The 25701-nt window shown below is 43.1% G+C and overlaps 1 protein-coding gene and 1 long non-coding RNA gene across 9 annotated transcripts in view; one reads left to right on the forward strand and one right to left on the reverse strand.

The window, feature by feature from the left end:
* Positions 1-5017: 5017 nt before the first annotated feature.
* On the reverse strand, positions 5018-11283 carry LOC138690351 (uncharacterized). 4 transcript variants are annotated; one of them, XR_011329208.1, is made up of 4 exons: positions 11221-11283; positions 6209-6346; positions 5850-5936; positions 5018-5196 (listed from the first exon to the last, which is right to left on the reverse strand). It is a non-coding gene; the product is annotated as an uncharacterized lncRNA (long non-coding RNA). The 4 variants fall into 4 exon arrangements; XR_011329207.1 differs by lacking the exon at positions 11221-11283 and adding an exon at positions 10804-10840; XR_011329210.1 differs by lacking the exons at positions 6209-6346; positions 11221-11283 and adding an exon at positions 10804-10898.
* KCNG2 (potassium voltage-gated channel modifier subfamily G member 2) overlaps positions 10949-25701 on the forward strand; it is a 62473-nt gene continuing 47720 nt past the window's right edge. The window contains exon 1 of one of the 5 annotated variants that reach the window (XM_069809240.1): positions 10949-11095. The gene's annotated coding sequence lies outside the window, so the exon portion shown is untranslated. Of the gene's footprint in view, positions 11096-11314; positions 11432-13948; positions 13998-24242; positions 24489-25701 lie in introns of those variants that run through there. The other 4 variants (XM_069809236.1, XM_069809237.1, XM_069809238.1 and 1 more) reach the window with 4 other exon arrangements.

A 25701-nucleotide genomic window follows, 5' to 3' on the forward strand; every position in this document is an offset into this window, starting at 1 on the left:
GTTGAGGTTGTCACCCAAAGGCCAGCTACTGTAGCTACTTCCAGCCCTTTCAAGCAACAAGGTCTGAACCTCAGGTCTTTGTAGTAACTTCCCAAGCACCTCCACCTCCCCAGCAGCTCGAGGACTCTGCAGGCCATATGATGAGCAAAGAGCGTCTCTTTCTCTGTGCTGCATTGGGGTAGCTTTTTCTCATAGTAAGACTTAAATGCCTTGTTTTCTCAGTATTTCAGCTTCAAAGTTAGCCGGCAGCAAGAGGTTAAAATGCAATTGTTTGCTATAAAAAAAGAAAAGCCTGCATAAAAGGAAACTGCAAAGGAAAAAAGAAGATGGATCTAATCGATCTACAGCCTGCTTTGCTTACAGCTTAGAAGGCTCATGGAGACTAAGACAAGGGTGTCTGACTAGTACTGCCTTGAAAAAATAACAGAATTATTGTCCAGTTTTTTTGAAATGTTATTGTTAGATTAACACTTCTTGCAAAAATGCTAATGAAGAATGGACCCAGGGAGTGCTCACAGAAATTACAAATATTTGGAAGATGGATGAAGAAAGAAAAACACTGCCCTTACCCCGCTGTACTGACTACCCTAGCAACATAGAGAAAGTTTTCAGTACTTTAGATGGCTTTCTATTCTGCATTGGGACAAAACTATCTCAAAATCACCAGGGTCAGGACTGCCGCCCCAATGGAGCCTACAGCCCACCAGCTAGGCATTGATTCTCTCTAGGGCTTTGACCCGAGCTATCTAATCATCCAGTTTCACGCATAATGTGGGAGTGAAGCCTGATTAGACTTCCCAGTCAGCATCTTTGTAAACAAGGACATCCTCCTCTAGAATCTCCTATGGGTAAAGAACCTGGCATTAGAAGAAAATTTTTTAGAATAATGATTCAAGCTTCTGAAGCTACTCATGCTCAATTTTTATGTAGCTTTTGGCAATGTGCTGGGTGTTTAATCAATTTTAATTTCTGTTTGGGCTTTGAAAGGTGTTTTGCAATGTGTGCTGTAAGGAAGCCACAGTACCATTGAACTAAAAATAGTGAAATAGGATTTAATAGCAAATTACTCATAATAAAGATGAGTTTTAAGTGCCTGCTGATTCACTCAGAGAGCCATTAATTAAAAGGAAGAGTGCAAAGGTCATGGGTGACATTTAATCAGTCACCTTGCTTTTACTGAAGACAGATAGCTAGGAGGAGAGATGTCCTGCTATAGGATGACCTTCTTCAGGCAAGCAAACTCCCTGTTTTCACACTGTAGCCAGAGCTGTCTTAGCTGGAACTCATTTGAATGTTTCAGGCATGCTCTTGGGCTCTAAATGATCTGCCACTTCCCTATTAAAAATAAAAAATAAAAAAACCCAAAACTTGGCAAGATCTTTGTGAACAGTTCAATGAAGATGCCTTTTCAACGTGCACCATCTAACAAAAAGGTTTATGGGATGCATCCTTCTAAAACAAAAGGCTCAAAAAACTTTATGAAAAGGATTGTTGGGCTCTGTTGAAATTAGTAAAACCACACCTCCAAAGCATCTGAAAGACAGCAATGGAAAATGAGTGAAATCTTCTGCCTGCAGCGATTCAGCTCAAGAAAGCCCCAGCACGAAGCATGGTTTGATCGGGCTGCTGTGAATGCTGTCAGTCAGGTTATAACTTGCATGAGTCAATTTTGCACTCCCCAGCAGTTTCGTCTCCGTCGTGACCATTATATGATAATAAACATTTCACAAAGAAGCAGCCTCATCTTCTAGCTCAGGTTAACCACTGGGTGAGGAGGGACAGCCTGCCAGCTCCCACGCAGCCTAGCACCTACTTTTTTCCCGAGCTACCTTCCTCTGAAACTGGCTGCACTTCATAAAATGAGCCGAAGGCACCCGAGATGGCTGCTGCTCCTTAACAAACTGCCTCCCTCCCTCTCCTTGCTTGTCTGTCCTTCCGCTCTGTAACCATTCCCCCACTGTGGAAGTAAAGTTTTCTTCAGCACAACGAGGGAGAAGGAGCCAAAAGCAAACGGCTCTTTTGTGATGCAGCCCCCACCAGTGCTTCCAAGCGATCACCTCAGTCCTGTGAATCCTGAAAATCCTTTTTTTTTTTTCCCAAAAGTACCGCTGGAGACTCTGGGCATTCATTACATGGTAATGTAATCACTCAACTTTCCTGACCATTTTTTGTTTGTTTGTTTTAAGCAGCTCTGTTGCTGTTGAGCAGTAAATGTGATAAGCAGTGTAGATATAGGACATCAGTCTTGTTCTCATCAAGACTAAACACTGTGAGAAAAGCCCCAGTTATCACACAAAATTGCTTAAATTATTCTGCAGGTACCATCACTGCAATTTCTCATGTTCTTCACTGCAGTGGCTTTGTTCTGCTTCATGCTATAGCTCAGCCACTGGCACTTGTGAAAAAAATAATTTAAACATCATTCAACTTAAAAACTGATGTAGCACACATCAGACCTTCCTTTACACTCTTAGCAGCATCCTATTTTATTTTTAAAGACACACCATTGACGTGAGCCATGCTGGAATTAATGGGGTAAGCGCATTCCCTCCCTCTCCTCCAAACCACCCTCCTCTGGGTGTTGGCATTTGCACCAGCATCTGCAAATTCTAACTCTCCCTGCTTTTTTAAAATCCGTAACTGACAGGGTTCACAGATGACACAATGTGCATCTTGCTACCCTAACCTTCCCTTTCTGGCAGCCATTCCCACCTCTCTCATGTGCTATTGTCATGTGTAGGAATAGGCTAGTATCCACATGAATAATTTACAAACAGCCCACCGGTTGTTCAAAAGCCACCTGAATCCCAAAAGGTGACTGTGCCTTAGGTGGATATTTGAGGTTTGTGTACAGCTACCCAGGACCCACCTGTGACAATCTGTTTTCCTCTCTGTCGTGGTTTAACCCCAGCCCGCAACTAAGCACCACGCAGCCGCTCACTCACTCCCCTCCCACCCAGTGGGATGGGGGAGAGAATCGAGGGGAAAAAAAATCCTGGGTTGAGATAAGAACGATTTAATAGAACAGAAAAGAAGAAACTAATAATGATAATGATAACACTAATAAAATGACAACAGTAGTAATAAAAGGATTGAAATGTACAAATGATGCGCAGGGCAATCGCTCACCACCCGCCGACCAACACCCAGCCAGTCCCTGAGCGGCGATTCCCTGCCCCCCCCACTTCCCAGTTCCTAAACAAGACGGGGCGTCCAATGGTATGGAATACACTGTTGGCCAGTTTGGGTCAGGTGCCCTGGCTGGGCACGAGAAGCTGAAAAATCCTTGACTATAGTCTAAACACTACTGAGCAACAACTGAAAACATCAGTGTTATCAACATTCTTCACATACTGAACTCAAAACATAGCACTGTACCAGCTACTAGGAAGACAGTTAACTCTATCCCAGCTGAAACCAGGACACTCTCAATCTTAATTGCTGTGTAAAGAGCAAAAGCACACTTGCGGAACCTCACAGTTTTCTCTAAGTTATTATTATTATTCTAATAATAATGTTGCAAGCTGCTGGAACAGTAGGTCTGTTGTTTTCTTATGAAAAAGATGCCACATATACCAGCAACATGACATTAATCACAACATAAGCAAATAATTTACCCGATTCTTTCCTGTTCGGTGATAAGTGGATTCAAGGCCAGAAGATGAAACTCACAGCAATGTACATAGCTAACAAATGCAACACTTTTAAGTCAGGAATAGCACCTCCCTTCCTGAACCCTGAAATTTGTTTCAAAAGCTCTGCAGTAACTTCAGCTTGCACAAAGAAGCTGAAAATGTTATTTAGATTTAATACAGTGTCTTTAAAAAGATCCAGTCAAATTCATTAAGCCCACTGACCTCTTGCTTAGTGAATCCTGTGGGCTGCATGCTCATTACACATAGGAGTCCGATGTTTCCGATGCTATTTAATTTACTGTTTCTCATGGCAAACAGGCTGGGGGAAGAAAAGCTTCAGGGCCAGCTCTCAATGCGGTCTTTATAATGTGGTTTTCATACCAGAGTGCTGTGCATCTTCTGAACAAAGTCTCTCTTACTTCTGCATCAAGTGCTGTGACAGTCTGAATGGTGCCATAGGCATCAAGATGAAGAGTCCTTTTCTGCATCCTTTTTTTCCACAAAATGGAAAATACCAACCTCTCTGCTAACTCAGGGAGTCCCCCAGCCATCCTCTAGCAGGTCTCTAGGAAACCAGTCACCCCAGACTCGCAGCGCACCCAGGCTGCCATCAGACTAGCCCTTCTGTGGAAGGCATGCTCTGCTTGGGTATGCCTATGCTAGCACTGCAGTTCAGATTAGGACCGTGCTTTTGAAAATCGTTTCTTGATTCTCCCCATTTACTGTGCTCAGGTTCACACTGCCTGACTCAGGGTCCTTCTGCAGGAGCTAAACTGAAAGATGGGCTTCGGCTACTAATGGGCATCGAGTCCCTGGGAGCACGCTACAGCTACTCTGAAGGAAAAACTCCTCAAACACTCAGAATGCAGATGTTGGGCCCTCAGCACCGTTTTTCTCCGAATGTAGACATAGCCATCATTCACTGTTTGCGCTCTGATCCGTTTTGTACCCAAAATGCTGCAATGTGTGCAAAGCAAGCTGAATAAGACATAAATTCTACCTATCTATCTGGATGCACGTCTATAGAGGAAGTTACTGTGAAGTTAGCGAGTGGGATTGTAAACTTGCTGTACCCTAACTCTTTCTGTGGACCACTCCTAGTGCCAGTTTACTCTTCCCTGAAAATGGCGTATTCTCCTTCAATGAAAATTTAAAAGCTACTTTACAGCACATTAAGTTTTCCGTGCTCATAAGCCTCCAGTCAACATGAACACTGTATGATTAAGTATTAATCTGAATCAACTTTCAGAGTTGTTTTGTTAAACTGATTTAAATTTCTGTGTATTGACATTCAGAATTAAAGGGGATGTACTTCATTTCTCTTCCAAAATGAACTACAATTTATTGTGAAAACCTTAGTTCTGAATAAGAGAGTCAACACAGGAACTTAGCTTGGTTTAATGATCCATTTTAAAAATCTGAAACTAGTCAATTTGGATTAATTTTTTTCTGAGAACCGTAGTGTAGATAAACCCCACAGAGACCATCCTGATATGATTCTTCTCTCATTGTCCTTGATTTTCAGTCAAGTGGCTTAGGAGAACCCTTCAGACCACAAAGCCTGTAATGCAGCAAATATAATACTTTTAGGTGCAATGTTGAATTTACACAACAAATTGTATTTAAGAAGCATTAACCCTTGAGGTTGAAACTTTGCCCAAAGCAGGACAGGATCAAGCTTAACACTGCTGGATTCTTTTTGCATTTGTTTGGCTGCCTGACCATGTCTTTATTCAGTAAATACGGTTTCATCTCAGAGCCCCGGGTTCTTATATTTGGTTTGCGAGACGAAACCTGATTTCCAAATTGCTTGCAGTTTATGTTCTGTATTTCTTCCCATTTATAGAATGTTTTCTGCCTTGGTATTTTGAGTGGGCAAATCCCGACACTAGCAAAATATCTTTTCAGCCTGAGCATGGCTGCTGGGATTTGTTATACCAACACGGAGGCGGACATATGTTGATTTTTATATCCAAGCCCTTTGTAGACAAGCAATTTCTGAACATGTGGTGTGGTCTACAATCAGGACAGTATTGCTGCCTGGGTGCGAGGTACGCTGCCAGCTACCTGGGTTTGGCAGCTTGGTCAGATCTCTACACAGGGACAGTTTAGAGTGTAAGTTGGCATCTACTCTGGAAAAAAGTAGCTGAAATCTAACTACACATGTTGTTCTCATAAGGTTCCTGTTTTGATAAATGCTGTTAATATGTATACCTGGGTCTCATTTTCAAATCGAAGAGCCAGGTAGCTAACAGTTTCTTGCTTGGCAGAGTTACTCTCCCCTCCACCCCTCCTGTGACTCTGGAGATAAACACAATGAGAAGAAAATAAACACCTTTGTAAATAACAAGTTTAATGAGGTTTCTCTTTCAGGGTAGATGTGCATGTACTACCTTAAAATTGAGTTTAGCGTTAACTGGAAGGTGGCTTGTATGCTGTTTGTTACGACTGTGCTCTTGCAACTGGATACAAGAGATTATAGAGACCCGAATTCATTGCTGTGACTCTCAGCAAAGCTGCAGTAACATAGCCTGATGTCTAATAAAAGAGGAAAAACGAGAGCTGTAACTCACAGCAAGATTATTTCCACACAAAAAGGATATGGAGTGTTTATAAGCCATCACCACAGTAGCTCTATGATGTCTTCTGTGACTTTCTTAATTTCCTTTGTTTATTTAACTCTTGTGATTTTCCAACCTGGGTACTTTTCCCTGAAATAATTTGAAAAATTGGCTTTAATATAAAAAGTACATCCTGCTTCCAGCAGGTTATATAATTTCTATATATAGTTTGCCAAAAACCCTAAACTCTCCTTCTTCTTATACAAAAGAACATAAATACAAAGAAAATGTTATATTTAGGTAATATATACACATGGCCACTGTTATAACAGATCATTAATATTTTGCACACGCACTGACCACTTTACTCACAAATAACTTGAGGGGAAAAACTAATGTATTTTCTCCACTGCTGTCATTGATACAATTATATTATCCTTCCCCACTGCATTGCTATCTGCAGTATAATTTCTTAGCTCTGAGAACTTTGTTCGCATCAGGTGCCCTGAATGGAATCGGCTGCAGTCACGTAAACAGAAGTTCAGCTTAATTATTTTCCCATTTGAAAAAAATCACTCTTACCTAAGCAAGCGATGCTTCATTTCCCTTTCTTGTTTTTCCCCCATCCTTTTCCCTCCCTACAGCTACAAAAATAATTATCTCCATGACAGGTACCAAAATTTTGCTATCTGCCTCTCTCTCCCTTCAAAAGCACACTCAGCAATACTTTGTGACAATCGATCAAAAATATTACAATAATAGTTTTCAACACAGTCTTCACAGACACATTCACTTACCCATCTCTGGGATTTCTATCTGCTATGAGGGCTGAGGAGTGGGAGTCAGGCTTCCAGGGGCTTCCTTTTATCCCTGCCACCAATTCTGAAGAGTGAGTTTCTATACCCATCTCCACAGTCCGTCTACACACACCCCAGGTGCCCAAAGTTCATGGTCACCGTCCCCTTCCCTCCCTTTTTGTGATTCCTCTTTTTACACGGGAATAACACATAAACCTCAGCTTCTGCCTGATGCCACTGCTTCTAGGCACGTCCTCTGCAAAGGCTTCCAGTTCACCACTTGGTCCCTTCCAGCCAGATGGAGATAACTTTTTATACCAGTGTGCAGCTAAAACAACTTGGCTGACTGGGACACCAGGGTGAAACTACAAAATTACAGCTTTAGGACAGGTTCTTACTGCCTACAGCCATGTCCTGTTTCTTCAGTCACCAGTGAAGTAATTTAACCACGGTGGCTCAGTTCCTCCATCTGTGAAACACACATACTAACAAACACATACATAAACCCTAATCCCTAATACTACTTATCCCCAAAGTGTCCCGAGAAGCTGAATATATTTGAAGAGTGCTTTTCGACCCTCACCTGAAACATCTTATTGACCTGTGAAATCCTTTCTGGATTAGATGATACAAGTCCTAAACCAAATTCATCATGGCAGTAGTAACAACTGAGGTAATAACATAATCCAAAGAAATCGACAAAAAGCAATGCTAAGAGTCATCCTATTGTGAGTCCAGAGGAAAAGGTAACCTTTTCCTCTTCACAGCTCTGGGATAACAGTCCAGCGTTTCTCAGCTTTCAGATAAAAAAAACCTTGAAGTATCGCACTTAAAGCTACTTTTTTGCTTTATGAAAGTAGCTCTCAATGAGCAGTGCAAGCATATAAAGTGTGAGTGCTTTTAAGTTTATTATTGTTAAAAAAATTTAAACATATTTAAGAAATTTTAAACTAATTGGACAAGTAAAGCTGAGGTGCACCCTGGCGTCTGTGTTTGCCCTGTCACTGCCATTGTAGCTGCCGTCTGTGGAACAGAAGCAGTGGCAACGCTAGTGGGATGGATCAGGAAGAAATGGGTAAACACACCTGCAAAGCGTTTAATTGTACTTCCTCTGACATAACTGGGACTTCAGGTGGTGATTTCATTTGGAGCAGGACCAGGACCTGGTCCAACTAGAAACTGGAATTTTTAAACTGGAAGTGGCTGCACCCACACTCCCATGTAAAGAGAGCTCCTCGCAGAAAACCACATAAATGTCTTTTTAATTGCAGTAGGAAGGCTTGATTGTAAACCAAACTCAATTGCGTTTACTCCAGGCAAGCCTGGGAACAAGAGTAAGAAGGAACAGTAGCTATCCCACTCTTCCGTGGGCATGGGCACGAAACAAAGCTGCCATTTTTCCTTTCACGGCCCACTTTTGCTGCTAGGGTCTTCAGAAGGATTGGAAAGGAGCCTGTACCCTCACTGCTGCAGCTGTGGGTGCTGTGCGAGGCAGGGAATGGCCAGCAACCCAGCTTTCAACATCAGCCCTGCCGTGACTGTACAAATATGATCCTGTCTAAAGCAGTTAACTGCTCCATGCAACCTTTTCTCTATCTGTTCAAAAATGCAGAGTTGGATTATTTTTGAGGGTAAGTGGCATGGATCCCATAAATGGCATTCTGCTATTGATTTTCACTGACACTCTTCACTATAATCAGAATTATTGCATCTAGTAAAGAAATTGCAACTTAGTGGGATTTGGGGGGAAAAATATTGGTTAATACTTTGGACAGATTCAAAAGTGGAATTACACCTGTGCAGTCATGCTCACTATTCACTTCTGGGGACGTGCAACTAACCACACACAGCAGGGTTTGATCCAGTGCAAGCCAAAAGGTAATCACTGAAGATAATGGTGCCACCTCAGTTTGTGAACGGAATTGGGCTCCTAATGTCCATAGCCTCGTCAAATCACTGGTTAGGAATTACAGAGTAAAAAAAGAAATAATAAAAGTATATCTCGGTGTATTTTAACACAGAGCATTTTGAGGAAGTACAAGCTATACGCAGGTGAAGCTAAATGGATAAATACACAGAACAGGCACTGAAAAGTAAATGCATGAAGATCTCGTGCCAGTGGAAATACGTCCCAGGCTATGTGTGCTGTCAAGCAGCAAACAAATCAAAAGATCTTGCTGTATGAGAAAGGTAAGTGGTTTCACATAGTTCTTCAGTATTGGTAAAAACAAAGTCAGATATTACGATGCCTGTCTCATTTCCACAGAATTCAGTGGGAGAGCTGAAGGGAGTGATTCATGGAGAGCATGGAAGAAGCAGTGCCAAGATGGAGCCGAGAAGGACATAAGCAAGGTTGAATGGGTGGTCCTGTTTGTTTGTTCTCTCATAATGCAAGAATCACAGCATATTAAGTGGAAATTAGAGGACAATATATTTAAATTGACAATTACTTCTCCAACATTACCTTGAAAATCAAATAGTTCAAGAGCAATGAAGTGTTTCCTTGAAACTTGATAGATTTTGTAGTGAATGTAAGCAACAATCAGTAAAAGCATGAAATGCTTATGTACGTACAAAGAGAACCTCCCTAATATCTACAGATAGCATCAGCAAAACTACAGGCAGCTTTCTCCAAGACGTGCAGAGTTGGCTCCTTGCAGAAACAAGGGGCTGCCTGGGATTGGCAGTTTTTATCAAGTTTGACCTGACATATTCTTGCAGCTGATCCACTACCTGAGAAAAGACACTATTAATACATACATAATCTTTGCTTCAGTCTTGAGAGGCAAAAACCATGACAGATGCCAGAACTAGCCAGAAGTTTCCCCCGGGGGGGGGGGAGGGTGGGGGTGTTGGATATTAAAAAAAAAAAAAAAAATTGAATGAATGCCAGAATACACAGTACATAAATTAGAAGATGTAAAGACTGACAAAAATTTGGAGCCAGACACTAGCCACAGAGAAACTGGCAAGAGATAAAGGAGGCACCTCAGGAAATTTATTTCAATCTTTGCAAATAAGTTGCGACTTGGTGTAGCGCCGGGGGAGGGGAGGAGGGGCGGAGGAAAAACAACCCCAGCAAGACATCCTCGTTACCAAAACCATGAAAGTGACAACTCTGAGGTTTTCTCTGCATGGTGCAGCAGCATCCTGCGGGGGTCCACCTGCGGGCAGACCCCCCCCACACGCCAGCATCGGGCGCCTTTACACCTTCCCCAGCGCCAGACCGCAGACCTCGGGCAGCGAAACGGCAGCGCCTCGGTGAACCTCGCTCCCCGCTTTACCCACCGAGAGGGTCCTGGCAGCCCCCCTCCGCGGGCAGACCCAAAACCCCACGGGCTCTGGCAAGGGGGATCCGTCCAAAAAAAAAAAAACCCATGCCACGAAGGGAACGGGGCCCTGCGTGACTGGGGCGGTTGGGCGCCGCTTCCCCGCTCGGGCTCCCCCGGGGCCGACCGACCCCACCGGAGTTAGGCACAAAGTGGGCAAAAACAGCTCTCCCCACCCGCAGGGAGCGTTTCGGACCCAGCCCGGGGCTCCCTGACAGGACTTACCTGCCGGAGTCAGGCTGGGACTAGCTGCGCTGAAGCCTCCGAGGGGATTTGGAAGGAGTAAACTCACCCCAAACCACCAACGCGACTGGGACAAGCCCACCGACCGGGAGAGCGCGTTCACTTTTTTGGAAGTGCGTTAAATTAAGGCTGGGGCTTAGGTTTTGGGGGGGGGGGCAACTCACATCAGCTGCTTGCGGGCGGGAGCTACGAGCCCCGGGACGGTTGAATGTATTAACAATGGAATTAACGCTGTTACCTCCTCGTTGGGGTACGCCTCGCTGCTTCCCTCCCGCCCCACCGGCTTAACGGTGGGTCGGGAGCCGCCTCCCGGCGGTACCGGCAGGGCCGCCCCCAGCCGCGTGCCCCCGGCGGCAGGCGGCGCTCCGCGGCCGGCACTGGGTGTTTCGGCGGCGGTGGCGGCGGTGGTGGGGCCGCGCCGAGCCGAAGCGAGCCGCGGGTGGAGTTGGGGAGGCGGCTAGTCCGCGATGGAGCGGGGAGCAGCCGGCGCCTTCCCTCACCCCGGCGGGGAGGAGGAGGCAGCGCCTGAGGTGAGGGGAGCGGGGGGGGAGGGTCGGCCGGTGAGGTGAGGGACGGCGGCGCCTCTGCGCGTGCCCGCCCGGCCCTGACTGGAGGCAACTTTCCCGCCCGCAGCCGGCACCGGCCGTTAACTTACCGGCTCCTCGCCCCGAGTCGTGCGCCGGCTGAGGGGAGCAGCCACAGCCGGGGCGAAGCGCGGCCGCCCCGCCTCGTCCCTCCCCGTCCCCCCCCCCGCTCCCCTCCGCCGCCCCGGCCCGGGCCCCGACGGCGCTGCCCGGTGACCGCTGCCGAACCGCCGGGCCTCCCTTGCCCGGGCACCCCGTCCTCCCGCCGGCGGCAGCCGAAAGGTAACGGGGCCGGTGGCGCTGGGGGCTGCGGAGGGGAGGCAGCGCTTCGGCTGGTGCCTGAACTGCCCGCCAGTGCTTTTTTTGTTGTTGTTTGCTGGCTTGCTTGGGGTTTTTTTTGGGGGGGGGTGGCGTTTCGTTTTAGTTACAGAAACAGGGTGTCTTGGAGCCGTCGCTGAAATGACGGTGGTGTGCCCTGGCATGGAGCTGCACAGGAGCCCCAAATCCTGCAGTTTTTGCTGAGGCAGAGCTCCCGCTGGGTTCCCGGGTCTTTCTCGAGGTTTACACAAAATTAAGTCTTTAGTCAGGTTGCAACATCTGCTAAATAACATGTATAGCTAACGTGATTATGAATTTCAGTTTGGATCCTAAGCAAAATTTGCTCTGAATATGCATGTCAGTCATAGTTAATGTTTGCTAAATGCGTTACTAAAAATTTGAGTGCATGTTCTCGGTAAGATCAGACCATAAATTGTGAAGGAATATCCAGGGTCTGTCTGATTCAGAACCACACCGTACAGTTTTAATATACCGGCTTCAGCACTGGCCCTGAAAAAAAGGGATTAAGATTTGTCCCGAGGAAGAAGGTTCTTGCCTGCAAGACCCTTGGCAACCCTGATCACTTCTAGTGGAGTCTTTCTGAAGAGGCGAGCTCTCCTTTTTTGTGCGGTGCTTGTGCTGGAGTTACTTTTGCAAGAACTTCTTACTGCATCTTTCTCCCCAGGGGAAGAAGGTTGGCTGGGTCCATAAAAGTGGCAAACCTCCACCTGAGGACATGTTTGTAGCTCAGCCAGCAGAACCAAACTTATTTCAGAAGGAAAGGTCTCTTTTGAGTCTGCTTCTCCCCCCCCCCGCGGCTATTTCTGTGGTTCTGAAATGACTTGAGGATGACCTTCAGAGAAAGAAGTCAGCTTTGCTGGGAGGATTTCAAACCTCTCTTATTTGCTCTTCTTAAGGCTTCCCTAAAACAAACAAGCAGAGCATTTGGAAGGAAACCTATGATTGAATATTCAGCACTTCCTTTCCCTTGGGTAAAAGCTGATAGACGTTCTCACTTGTTTTGGAAAGGTTTCTAGCCAAGCACGAAAGATCAGATTTGACACTGCTAAAGTAAAAGATGAGGTAAGGAAAAGGAGGGGAGTCCCTTTTTATCCGTCATGCCTTATGTGGGGAAAGGGGGTTAAAAACTAGGAAAATTGTGTCAGGTTTTTTTCCATGACACTTTTATTTTGCTGGGTTAATCAGTGTTTCAGTTTCTGTGAAGACTCAAGACTTTTGCCTTTTAAAAAATACTAGCAATATCACCAGATATTTTCAGGCAGTACGTATCTGAGGCACTACTGCACTCGCTAGGAGATTAACAGCACTTGGCTTTGCGCCTCTGGTCTTGTGCCTGATAATACATCGTGGGAGCATTGCATTAACTGTCAATAAATGTCTGTCATCTCTTTGGGCTTAATTACAGAATGGTTTTAGAACAGCACACAAAGGAAAGTTTCAGCCCAGCTTTTAAATGTGATACAGCCCTTTGTATGAATAACTCTTGTGGTAACTGGATCTATCAGCAGTGTCCCCATTAATAAAGTCCTGCTTTGTTTATGTTGCTTTGAAGCCCTAAAATGTATGAGTTCATTTTTTATTTCCCTTTAGCAGCTCTGTGTTGATAAAACAGACAAGAGAAGAGTTGCATTTCTTTGCTGAACAGGATACTTAGGCAGGATTGTGATGGTCTTAAGATGTTTCTCATCTTTCCCTGTTCTTTGTCGTTGTTGTGTTTGATTCTGGGAGAAATGCTTTTAAGTGCCTGACTACGATTTCAGGACAATCTAAGAAATTGCTCCCAGGTAAATGGATTGTGCCTCGCGCTGAACCCAGTCCTGTCTGCAATCAGAGAGGATCAGTAATGAAGCTGGTGTTGGATGGATTTTTATACACTCTGGAAACCCTCATACTTCTGTAGCACAAGACCTGTCTAATTGGAGAAGCTAGAGCCAGGAAAGCTGGTGGGAATTGACAATGCTGTAGCTAACCTGTGCTAATATTGTGCACGGATACTCTTGGTACAGGGTAAGAGTACCCAGATGGTGAATTATTCCAGAGTATTGTCTTCTGAAAGCTCGGCAGAGCTTTTAGCTTGTGAACTTGCATCTAGACAGCTATTTGATTGCTTGTTTTGAGCAATTGGGGGAAAGACTGAACTGGATGTGATCACTGTGTCCTCAGATTGTTTGCAAGGCAGAAAGAAAGGCAGCATTTTAAGACTGAACAGATGACAAAAATGTTCAGTTTGAATGGTATTAAGGGAAGAAACAGAAAACTAGAGATAGTGAGAACTCTTAAACATTTTCTAAAGGTCTAAGTGATTGCAGAGCCTTTCTCCTATTTTAAAAATGACATAGGCAGTCAAGGCCCAGAGTCTTAAAGTTGTGATACAGATGGGTGGGTCTCAGTAGGGCGTTCAAAAACTTTGTCAAATGTATGTAAGCAATAAGGATTGAGATTGGTTCTTTACCAATTTTTTGTAGCTCTACTAAAGAAAAAATGAAGAAGCCCTATCAGCTCTGGCCAGGTACCTCTTTAAATATTCAGTGTGCTTTGCATTGCATCGAGTAGCTTATTTGCTTAATTAAGACATCAGTTTTGAGTTATGTGACTTGCATGTTTCCATACTCAGATTAATGTCTTTATCTGATTGATTATGACATCTTTTATAATCAATGGACCTTAATGCTTTGTTTGCATCAGGCATTTTTAAGTACTTATTAATTAAACCTGACAACTTCAAGTTACTTTGTACTGCTTTCCTGGTGTATTCTTATTCTGCATCACAGCTGAATCTATGTCCTATTTCAGGGGGCGGTTTAGCCATATGGAAAGTCAGATTCTGTTGCTTCTGTTCTTCTTGTGTAGTGTCTTGCCTGTGGAAGACCTTTTCCTTGCTCCTCACTTTTTTGTTTTCAGTGGGACTAAGATACCAAGGCAAATCAAGATTCTGTGCAGTGTGGTTAAATGGCGAGCAGAATGATTTAAAAAACAAAATTTTTTTTGAAGACTGATGCTGGTCATATTGGTTGATGGAAGACAAGTGGCTTTCCCCTGAATTCCAGCAGAATGGGCAGATGCTCCCCATGTTACTCAAGATGAGAGAGGGGCCAGAGTCCCTCTGCTTTCTTAATATTGTCCTTCTGCCCTTACCAACTCAAAAATCATCTGTGATGTCTTACTAAAAGCTGATGTGCTTTAGGATGAGTGCTTCACATTTTAAAACTTTCAGTGCTTCCACTAACCTCAGGAGCATGTATTCCACTGAAGAGCAATTTCTGGAGCGTTATTCTTCTTATTAAATATTTAAAATCTCTTTATGTTTTTGCACCCTGGAAAAAGATGAGAAGCATACAGTCTTCCAGCTTCTTAATGTGAACTGGCATCTCTGATAATCATTCAGGTTATACCAACAAATTTGCTGTTTCACAGCCATTTGATGATAAAATCTAAAACTTTAAAGCAAATCAGAGATTTGTGGTATTTTTTCCAAGTGACAGAAAACTAAAGGAAGAGTTTAAATTACTGTAATTGAATCAAGTCACTTTAAAGTGTTCCTACTCCTGAGTAGAAAAGGTCCCAAATGATCTCTTTCTCATTGTCTTTCAGGATTCTAAATAACAACATTAAAAATAAGGATAATTATTAAGACTGTTAACTGTGATGCCAGCTATTGGTAAAATAAACATAAAGCCACTATGTTTACAGGGTATCTACACAAATAATGGTTCTCCATGCTCTGTGCTACTTGGTTAGCTAGTGTCTTTCATTTTCTGAGCTCTCTTGGTAGCATTCGTGAAGTTTGTTGAAAACAAGGGATCCGACTAAAACATGTTAAATTAGAGTTCTGCACAACTGGCAGGAGGTAAATCAATATTAGACAAATGGGAAAGAACATGAGCATTTAAAAGGAAAAATGTTGTACTCAAGATTCTAGGAATATTAAAGCAACCGAGACAAAACAAAAATAAAGCATCAAAAATGTATCCTTTCAGTGTTGTTTCAAAAGGTGAAGAATTACACACAGTGGTGATTATGGAGATTATTCTCATCTTCTTTTTCAGAGCTTTGTGTTTCTTGAAGAAACAAATAGTGTTTAGACTGAGATGGTACCCACAAGAAGCACTTTGTAAATATTAGTGGTGTAGGGGTTTTTTGACAACTGAGTTAGAACCATTTGTCTCAGCCTTCTATAAATGGCTCTGTTAGCAGAATAAATAGGTTGATATTAGCTGGGCAGGGAATAATGGGTAAGATCCAGCATTGTGTGTGTGCAGGGTCGTCTTGTGCCAGGATGCTCAGTGCTCACCCTGCAGTGAATAGGAGCTCCGTGGGAACATCTGTGGGCATGCTGGTGATACCCTTCTGCATCTGAACTCCATCACCCCCCAGGTGGAAAGGGGTGCTGACACATCACAGAATCATAGAATCATTTAGGTTGGAAAAGGCCCTTAAAATCATTGAGTCCAACTGTTAACCTAACACTACCAAGTCCACCACTACGTTGGCTTTGCTTGGTACACCTGACATTTGAGCGTAGTCCCCTGGGAACTTTGGAGAGGAATGATAAACGTGTTTATTTTCTGAGAAGAGCCATTCTGAATGTGTATATCTCTTGCCATCCTGTGTGTGGGGTTTTTTGTTGGTTTTTTGTGTTGTTTTTTTTAATGTTTCTAGTCAGACATATTACTGGAATGAGCTGAAAGCAAGGTTTCTCAGAGGTACTGTAAAGCAGTCATTGTGTGTTGGCTGTGAAAGAAACTCTTCACGTGTCATCATTTTATGCATATTTACCCCACTGTCTGAATTACAAGACATCTCTAATTTTAAAATGTTTAAGGAGAGACTGGACAGATGAAGGAAAAAGGAGAAAAAGTAAACCAGTCGGTTTTAGGATAAACCATCCTTCAGGGATTTGGCACAGCTGTGAGAATAATTTTTTGTGCCAAGCCTTGTACCCCTGAAAAATATAGCTAACTTCTTCAAGTGTAGCTGATTTCTGAGTCTTTGGGATTTTATCTATCTGGGGTGTTGAAAGGAACTGGATCCTGAATGGGAAGCTCATTTCTACCCATTTTTTAATTTCTCCAGCTAGAACTGGACCTAAGTGATTGCTTTTAAATCTTCATCACATCAAACCAGCTTTGAATCAAGGAAAATACTGCTTGGTTACTCGTTCAGTTGAAAAAGGCTATCTCTCAGGGCAGATCTGCCTAATATGGTGACTCTGAAGTTGTGAAAATTTGCATCATCTCACAGTCTCCCTTTCACCACCTCCTCCCCCTCAGTCCCTCCCTCGCCATGGGGCTTAGCAGCGCATGGGTCACGAGCCCTGGTTTCTGTGCCTTACACCACTGCTGGTTCAGGTGGGTTTGGGATTACTGGGCTGTTACTGGCCTGAGATGGAATGATTTCATTCACATCTAAACTCAAAATTTGGTTACAGCTGAAGCGACACTGAATTGGGTAAGCGACAGTATAAGAACACCATATTCAGCATCAACAACAGTGGGAACATGCTGGTTTAACTACACAAGTGATGTAGATTAATGAAGGAAACGATATGTGATTCCCGTTAATGAGTTAAGTTCATGTGGCTTGCATGGGTGGTGTGAAGCAATGTCAGCCAGGAGCCTAGCCCACTGTCTGAAGTTGGTTATCATACTGATGGATGGATTTTTCAGTGTGTAGAAAAATGTTCTGGGTTTTTTTTGTATATTTTTAAAAAGAAGAACATCCTGCTATGGAAATGAAATGGAAACAATTGCTAGAGAAAGTGCATTGTCAACACTGTAAATCATTGAAGGCTCAAAATAATAGGATAAAGGATAGACTGAGCTTGAGGGAAGACGATGGGTTTTTGAACTCCTCAGAGTGAAGTGCAAGAATCCCAGGTACTCCGTGCTGAACAGATTGTGATGGACAGCAGGAGAAATAGTTGTTTTCCTTCAGATTATCAGTGCAGTTTTTTCATCTGGTAAAGCCAGGAAGCCAGAGCCTCCATGGAGACTCTGCAATCACAATATAAATTCATTCAGCAAAACTCTGAGTGAAACCCAAGTCTCTTTAGGTTAGAGCTTTTCAAATATTATTCCAAGGCTAAAGTCTGTATGGGTTAGGATTCTACTTTATTCTGACCTGCCAGGATGAAATTTTTACTTGGTTCTCAAGAATGAATTCTCTTTCCTCAGAAACTGCCTTTGATAATTTTATTCTGTTAAGGAGGAAATACTTTAAAAAGCAGATATTTCTCAGGATGTGGAGCACATCCTCAGAAATTTTAGCTTCTAATTCTGACATCAGAAATGATTGCTTTGGGGGATCACTGTAACGTGCTTGTAGTTAAGATTATGATAGACCATCAAGATTGATACCACCTTTCCTTATTTCATGCTTCCTTCCCTCCTCTTTTTTTCTTGTAATGAATTTGCAGTTATGTTTTGATGGCAGAGACTTGCTGTGTGTCTCCACAGACAGGCTAGTAGCACTTTGTTACCGTTACCGGACCTTATGCCATCTTTTCAGGCTGCAAGATGTTGTTCGGCTGAACTGTTAAATTTGTTCACAATAATGCACATTGACCTAGTTCTGAGCTTACCCCCATGCTCAGAATAATGACCGGTCTTACCTCCTAGACCTAAGCAATCAGTGAAGCCGCAAGACGCTTGTTTGCGATTCCTGTTGATGTGTATGGGTATGCTTAGTTTGAACAGTATCGTTTATATGATGTCTTTCAATACCCAGAAGCACACAGTAAAATCTTGACCCTGTTGTGTTTAATTGTGAAGACAGTTCCTGTGGCAGTACTCGCGTTAATATATTCAGTCTTAGTTCCCAGCTAAGTTTTATGTATCTTTTCCAGCTTGTCATTCAGTTGAACTTGGGTTCGTTGATTAAGGGAAAGTCATGGTACCACATCAGTGCCTTAGGGACCTCCCACTCTTCAGCCTACAAGAAGGCAGGAACAACTCCAGTCATACCAGTTTTAGTTCAGATACAGTTCATTTGCTGTAAGTTCTGTACCTAGAATAATTTTCTTGCTGTGTTCTTGTCTCTCATGTTTTTCAAGGTCATTTGTTCAAGTTTGCCTTTGAGCTGTAGTTCTTAATGTTATTAGATGTCTGTAAAGTCATCAGAGGTGTTTCAGGAAGGACTTATTCTGAGTATGACTCTAAAACCTGTGAAAACCTTTGAAAATATATATGGATTAGGGAAGTTCCTCAGGGTTACGTATGAAAGAGAGAAATAAGAGAAATTTAAAAAGTCTTTTCATGACAAGTTGAAGTAGTCTTGAAGCAGGTATAAGGCTTTATTTTATACCTACTGATTTTGAAACAAAAGGTTGGGTCCTTTGAGGCTTGGAAGTGCACGGTATGCACAACCTTTTCTTTATCTGCCAAGAGTAGAAGCAGCGTATCCTCCACGCTTTTGAGTGTCCCAGCATTTTATAATAGTAGATTGCGAATCTCCCCTTTTGTGTGTATATTCTTCAATGTAAATGTCACTAAAATATTTCTCGGATTAGTATTAAATTTAGTGTTTCCCTAAACCCCTTACTCTCTGTCCAGCTTCTGCTGGTGGTTTTATGAGGCTTCGTGCTGTGCGGGCTTCCTCTGGCTGCAGAAGGACTTGAATTTGTTCTGCAGACTGCTGGTAGGGGCTCTGCAATGGGAGCAGTTCCTGACTAGATGGCAGAGAAATGTTCTTGGCTATGCTGAGGTAAATCAAAGGAGCCTGTCCAGATCTACCTTGGTATAAATGAGAGCACGTCTCAGTCCTAGATGTTTGTTCTTGTATTTCTTTGTACTTGTACTGTGGTCTGGAGTTAAAACCCTCAGAGTTATGGATTAATAATTTATTGCCCTTGGGCTAAGCAAGAGTAAAACTTCTGATTTTATTTCTTGTCTAACTTTAAAATAAAAGTTTGTGAAAAGAGCTTATATTCAGTGCCTAATCCTGCCAGACTTTACCCTTTATGAGTAATTCTTATTCACACAAACAATCCTACTGAATACACTGGTGTCCTGAAGCTGATGGACTCATGTAAGTAAGGAGTTTTAAGAGTGGGTCCTTACAGAACATTTAAAAACCTTTTATTTATAAAATCTCATACATCCTAATTACTAGCTCACAGTTCCTATGCTTTGTCATGTTAATAAGCATGGTGAATCATTTTTAATAGCCGTTGTGTTTCTCTGTAAGCTCTGACAGCGTCTGTGGTAGACTGTGACAAATAGCACCTGTTCAAATGCTGTACGTGTGTATGTGCGTGCTTCTCAGAAACACACTTTTTTGTTTCATATCAAACATGGCCCCTTATGCAATGACCTACTACAGTTCTAAATGCTGGATTTTTTTAAATTTTTTTTTTAAGATTGCCTAGAATTAATTTATTCCCCAAATGAAGGGATCCACCTTTAGCTTAAATGAGAGAAGATCAGTGTATGATCCAAGACTCATACTTCAGTATGTTTTAATGAACTGGATTAATTGAGCTGCTTATAAAAAAGTGTTACAAGAGGGGGGCACATTGCTGTATGCATGTATCAGTGTGAAAAACCAAAGTCAGATGAGGATTTGTCATGTATAATGGCAGCAGCCTTATTCTTTTCTGAAGCCTCTGGAGTTAGCATTTCCCTGGGCTTTTCTTGCCTCCTCCTTGGTTGAGAAGATTTTTCAAGCATGATATAAAGATCAAAGAGAGTTGACGACATGATTTTCTTCCCCCCACTTTTTGCTTCCTTGGCATCCTTTGTTCTGATTATTCATGCTTGAATATCCTTGCAAAAAGGACAGTGTCTATTTGTTCTTCTTTTACCCCTGGAAGTATGGGTAAATTAACCAGTTAGAACTCTAAGCTCAGGGTACTGTTTGTTGTAGAAGGCTAACAAGCACAAGGAGCGAGATAAACAGTAGGCTCAATGGTGGCGTGTGCAGTTGGTGAGCTGTGCAGATTAATACCTGTTTAAACTCAGATTGCATCTCCCTGGAAGAAAGAAGCCAATTACCACCGTCCTGGCCTTTGTGGTGTTAGCAGCAGCTTAGACATGATAGATTTCATCTTTCTTTCCGTACTCTTTGCCACCATCACTTCAGAGATCTCTACAGGGTCCTGGCATCGTATGCTGTAGTCCTTGCCTTGAACTTTGTTGTAAGAGCTATATGAGACCCATAATGACCTACTTAACAAGATTTTGATAGTGCTTTCCTTCTCAATAACCTAGTTATTGCCTGTGTACCTTCCTTAGCTCAACCAACCTCAGTTGCAGGCAGAACTGTTGAGGAGACAGAGTACAGATCTCAGAGGAATTCACAGAAATAATTTGCAATCCTGACAGAGAGCAATATTTTCTTAATTATCTTTTTCCAAGAATTCGAGAATCCACTGGAGTATGTCATTTTATACCACTCTTGGCATTCTTAAAAGTGGACCATTATTAAAAAGAAAAAGTAATTGTACCGCAGAAAGATCCTACTCTACAATTTTTAAGTTATTCTATGCATCACTGGAGATTTCAGTGCAAAATAATGAAGCAAGAGACACAGCTGCAGTTATATTAAATAGCACAGAAAGGTATAAAAGAAATCAGACGCTTTATTTTCAAAATGTAAAGAAAAATGCAGTGTTTGGGTTTAGGAGCAAACCACTCCTAGGAGCGGGATATGTTGTGATTGTGCATTTTGAGGTTCCTTGAACCTTCCGGTGAATTCTGTTGTATGAGCTACTGATTTTTCCATCTATTATTTCCATTTATGAAAGCCAGTAGAGGTGGCCTGACTTTGAGCCATTCATTGCTGGAATTTCAGCTGGCCATTAAACGTATTCAAATAGTCACAATATAAGCATAATGATCCACTTTCACTTAAAATAAGTTAGTGTAAAATAGCACAGACTGGGTTTTGACTTAAAATGGTACCAGGTCAAAGTAGAACAACAGTGTTCAGGCTGTTTATCCATACGCCTGCCATTATTTTCTGTCCTCCGTTGTCATGAGCATGAGTTTTGTCTCCATTCATTTTGTGCGTTCACTTACCCCTTCACAGGGATAATGCATGTCTCAAAGAGATGCCTTCACAGTCATCACCTGCATATTCATCAGGCTGTCTCTGAAAAAAGGTGTAGGTCCTTACAAGCTAGGCTCAGCAGTGCCTGACTTCAGGTTTCTAAATGAAGTCCTAAGCCCCAGGTTTGGTTTCTGTGCTGCCTGCACCGTGAGTGTGTGCTACAGGTGAGTCCCTGAATGGATCTGTTCTGTAACACCCTCCGGTCCTGCTCCCCAGTTACTCAACTGGAGAGCTGTGTAGCGTGACCCAAAGCTTTTCTGCAGCCTGCACAGCTGAGTTTCAGCTATCTGGAAACCAGAGTACTAGAAAGTGTGGGAACAGGCAGGAAAACAGGCATCTAGATATCTTTAGCATAGATTCAGGATACGGCCAGGTTTTGTACCTGTTTGCAGAAGGCAGAAGGCGCTCCAGACCAGACATCGTCATTATCTTTTGGGTTTTTTTTCTCCGCAGGAGTGTTTCTGAACCCCTGCCACATAGCCAAGGCTGAGACAAAGCCATGAGCATGTGCCTCCCTGAGTCCCATTAAAATGGGATGGTCTTCAGGGGTAGTCGCCTTCAGTCCTTTGAAAGGACGGAGCTGAGCCCACTGTTTTCTTTGGAAGGGCAGTGAGGTGGGACAACAGTGCTCTTGAGCTGGAGCCAAGAGTCTGCGAACTAAGTTGCCGTCTGGAGTGAAAACCTCTGATTCTGAACATCTGAGGCAGTGCTCTGACTTCTTGGCTGGGCATTCCCTTCAACTCCCATGCTGAAGCTGTGCCATCCATGCCAGAAACTCTTGGGGGTGGATTGAGAAGGCAAAGGCGAGAGGGACCATGATACTGTGCCCTGTATTCATGGTGGCATGTAGCTTGCTTCTCATACAGCGAGAGTGAGGATAAAGGGTGATGAATGAATGTGATGATGAAACGGGTATCTCTCTGTCACTTCCGTAATTTCATCCAAGCCAACTGGTAAGTGTTGGAGTGCTAGGAAACAACATGTGGGTTTCCAGGGATCCAAGGAGGGATTTAAAAACATTTTTATGTTGCTTACTCACCCATGTTACATTTCTGCTACACCAGTGGGTTCGCAACAGCACAGCAATAAGTACGATATTAGTACAGTTATGGCTAGGTTTTTCTAATTATGTAAAAGCAGTTTCATTTATCAGTTTTTATTTGCCACCCGCATTTTTTACCGAGTGTTCTGAGATATCTTAAAGTGTCTCTGAAACAAACAACACGGTAGCAGTCGAGGTTGTTAAATCCATAGCTCCTGAAGGAAACTAAACGTTTTTAACAGAAAATGAGACAAAGGTCATTAATGCAATGTGTGTTTGTGTGTCAGGCTGGGTGCTTTCTTCCTTGCAGTTGCACTTACTGACGCTGATACGGTTCTGGCTGCTGCCAGCGCCTGCCTTTCCCTGAAGGGACAGCCTCTCTGGGGAAGAAGTAGGAGACCTGACCCCTGATTTCCATCCTTTCTTTTATTTATTTTATTGAGTGGAGAGGCAGGCATGGGTGTGAGAGAGAGAGAGAAGCAAGTCCCTTGGAGCTTTGCGGAGGCACGATGTGCACAAAGTGATGCCAAAGTCCCTTTGGAGGGGGGGCAAGGCAGGCAGGTGGGGTGGTGGTGTTAGGAGTGCCTCCTGCGAGCTGGCACGCAGGACGTGGCAGGAGAGAAGGCTTAGATGAGGTTGCAAGAGGGAGGTCTGGGCTGGAGCTTCCAGTTCAAAGCTTTTTGAAGGCAATAGGTTTATCGCACCTGGGAAGTGCTGGGAAGCTAGTGGTTGGGTGCATGCATGGCTAGAGAAGATAGGGACCAAGCTGTAAGAGCTTTGAGTATTAGTGCAGTAAACAGTCCTGACTCCTTATGGGCATTAGCGTTGTAGAGCACTTTGAAGAGTCTGTCTTTACACAGAAGGTACTGCTTGCTCAGCCTTAACAGCATGTGGTGAAGCTGTTGTTTTGTGAACACGTTACAGGGATAGATTTAGGTTGAGCCTAGCAGAGCTTTAGCTCTTCTCCCACTGCCTCTCTCCCCTGCTTCCTTGGTGCGGTGCAAGAGAATCAGAACAAGACTGTGGCTTCCCTCCACCTCCTCAACCCCATGTGCTACACGCGAGGAATCGGAGACAAAAAGACGGTGTCACACACAGAGCGAGCGACTGTCGCTTCTCCCCATCAGCCGCTTCGTGCCTGTGACTCAGCCTGCCAGGGGACCTCCAAGGAGCCTGCGTCCCTGTTGCATCACCCAGTGCAATGTGTGTGGAAAAGATGCATCTGCTCCTTTCAAGGGTGCTTAAAGAGCTGAAAACATATTTCAGCACCTTGGGGTGGGGTGAGAAGACATTAGCCTGCAACTAGATACCAGTTGTGAAGTACACACAATTTTGGGGAAGACTGAGCTAGTGGACTGCAGTACACAGAGCTGATTCCCTCCAGAGAGGATGCGAGTGAAGGAGGGGTAGACAGCAGCATATGGCAGTTCAGCTCTGAAAAGGCACTGTGCAAAATGGCACCTCCTTATTTAGCAGATCAGCTTCCTCTCTGGATGCCCTAACTCGATTTTGTAGAAGACCTAATTCTTTCCTTGATAACTGAATGGATTTGGTCTGGAAATAGAGAATCTCATGGTTCCTCTGACTGAAGTTTTTTCTGAAGTGGAAAGACACTATCAACTTCAAGGCAAATAACATATGTTGGAGGAGAATTTTAGGAGGCAGCATACCAAGATTTTAGGCCAAACCCTGAGAAAACATTTGGAAAGCATTTCAGAAGTAGCTAAATGCAGAAGAAAGAATCATGAAAGAAGAAGTCCGTTTACTTTCATCCATTCCTGAGCTGGACAAAATCAAAGGAACACCTTCACTTAACCATGGACACATCTTGGAAACATGTGCAGGCTGATGCTTCAAATAACGTCCTTCCTCCTGCTCGGAAAGATCTGCAGGCTGGGAGGGGAAGCACAGGTAGGAGGAGACTGGGGCTAGTAGAAAGAGAAGAGAAGTTGTGTTTGGTCTGGCAAGTTGCACGTTTTATTGTCATTTGAAGCTACCTTAAGCTGCATCTCGTACTCTGTGAATCACCTTGGAGAAGTCATGGAGCACTGCCATGAGTTGATGAGCAAATGGTAGTAAGTCAGTGAGATAACTAGAGTGATGGGGTTGGAGTAGAGCCAGAAGGCCCAATATGACAAAAATAGCTCAGTGTAACCAACAGATTTTGTTTTCCTATATATGTGGCCCTTTTATGGCCACACATGATTATTTCTCATGTTTCAAATCAGCATAAGAAATACTCATTTTCAGAGCAAAAATTAGAGCAGGAGGCATACAGAGTATTTGTTTAAATTTTGATTTTCCAGCATGTTGGTGGTCAGGTATAAAATTTGCTGGCCTCGACCTCCTGAAGGAAAAAAAGAGATGTTAAAATAATCTGTATCCATCTACCTTAGGGAAAGCAGTCAGATGGTGTGATTCCACTCAAAGTAGTTGGAGTGTTGTAAAAGTGATGAGGAGAAGGAAAACTTAGAAATGTTTGTTTATTCATTGGCTGGGAAAGGGAAGGAAATATATATTTTTCTAGGAAAAGAATGCACTTTTGGTTTCATGGTTTGTATAGCATGTCCCAGTTACACTTCTAGGCATTGAATGGGAACTCAAATAAGACTAGTCAAGGCTGACTAGAGGTGTGTGCTCAGAATTTGTCATTATCTCTTGTCAAGGTCATAGACTGTCCTTATGTCATCTTGCACTGGTATTGAATTTCAGCAGACCAAATTTTGAAAGTTTTTAAAACTGCCAGAGGTAATCAATTGAGATAAATCTGCAGAGGGAAAAGAAGTTGAAGGAAGATGAAAAGTGCTGACAGTTAGTTAACTTAGTAAAACTGTAAGCCTAAGGGTTACACGTGCCATCTAGCAGTAAGAAAAAAGCCTAATAAAAAGAAAGGAGATTTGATACCAGACTTTGTCCTAGAAGGTAAACGATTATATGAGAAAGAGGGCCATATGGAAGGTTAAATGTAACTGTTGCAGATACTTACTGGAAGTTTCACACAATAAAATTTGCAGGATTGAATAAAAAGAAATGGGAGGATTTAAAGTAACATTTATTAGAGCATAAAATAACTCTTAGGAAAAGGTTTTAAGAACAATAGGAATATAAGTCAGTAAAACAGAAT

The sequence above is a fragment of the Haliaeetus albicilla genome, chromosome 21 (assembly GCF_947461875.1).
Source record: "Haliaeetus albicilla chromosome 21, bHalAlb1.1, whole genome shotgun sequence".
Classification (NCBI taxonomy): Eukaryota; Metazoa; Chordata; class Aves; order Accipitriformes; family Accipitridae; genus Haliaeetus; species Haliaeetus albicilla.